Source organism: Lepisma saccharinum, chromosome 23 (genome assembly GCF_977018435.1).
Source record: "Lepisma saccharinum chromosome 23, izLepSacc3.1, whole genome shotgun sequence".
NCBI lineage: Eukaryota > Metazoa > Arthropoda > Insecta > Zygentoma > Lepismatidae > Lepisma > Lepisma saccharinum.
This window is the reverse complement of record NC_139251.1, coordinates 11,550,810-11,551,920: the sequence shown is the minus strand read 5'-3', so window position 1 is coordinate 11,551,920 and position 1,111 is coordinate 11,550,810. Positions and strand designations below refer to the sequence as shown.

Sequence of the window (1,111 nt, the reverse complement as noted above, 5' to 3'; positions counted from 1 at the left end):
AGTATTTAACTCATAACCATGTCTCTCTTTTCCTCAGATTGAGTTATAAAAGAGGACGAAAGTACGCAGGATGCATGTAAACTGTGAACTACAACCCTGAAATTGTTAGTCGCAAGTCCTTCAAACAGGTGAGACTTAATTTTTTAATTAGTGTTCTAACCCATTATGTCGTCACTTTTATCAACATTGTTCTCAGAAAAAAATTGCACTTTCTTTAATCTTTTTCAACTAGGAAAGTGGGATATTTATTCATTTCAGGAAATTACATAATTGACAATTTTATTTATATTTCTTTTTAACCAAGTAATGTGTTTACCCTTTATTTTGTTTTGATAATTTTTTAAAACCTCTCCGACTCTAGTTTAATCTCGACAATAAGAACGGCTGCCAAATATATGAAATCAACAATGTTAATTCACCAATTAATGCAACGCAAAATGAAGAATTATAGGCCGATTTATTATTTTTGCATGCGATAATTTTGTTTTTGTTTTTTTTTGCTTCAGAATCAATTTTGGCCAGTACGTTTTCAGCTATGGTGCCTAAATATTACAGAGTAGGCCTAGTCGGCAAACTGTGCTGGGAAGCCAGTCAAATTCATCAAATTCCAATGAATTTCTTTTAGAAGTAATAAAGTATTGAGTCGAATGGCGTGTGTGTGTGTGTGTGTAAATGTGAAGGGATAAAAATTATACTGCAAAGAAAAAAATATTCCCATGCCGGGAATCGAACCCGGGCCTCCTGGGTGAAAGCCAGGTATCCTAGCCACTAGACCACATGGGAGACGGTAAGATTAAAGCTTACTTGCAGTATTTTACGTGCTGTGTTAAAATTCATTACTTACCAATATTATTACAGTCATTTACATACAAAGCACTGTTTCCGGAATGAACATATAAATAAGTAAGGTTAGATGTACTCCAAAGATTACAAAGTAGAAATGAAGGAACGTGTAGAATTGGCTCTCGACTGCAGTAAGTTCGGCACTTCGCCGCTAGATGACTCTGGTGTGCATGTTAGTCTTGCAATTTCTACATCGCGTATCTTTCAGCACTGCACACTCACTTAGTTCTCCGGCAGTTTTCTTATGTATACAGCATATTTGCAGAAG

The 1,111-nt window shown here is 35.5% G+C and overlaps 1 non-coding gene across 1 annotated transcript; it reads right to left on the bottom strand.

Moving 5' to 3' along the window:
- Nucleotides 1-711: 711 nt before the first annotated feature.
- Nucleotides 712-783, bottom strand: TRNAE-UUC (transfer RNA glutamic acid (anticodon UUC)). Its single transcript has one exon. It is a non-coding gene; the product is annotated as a tRNA-Glu (tRNA).
- Nucleotides 784-1,111: the final 328 nt, after the last annotated feature.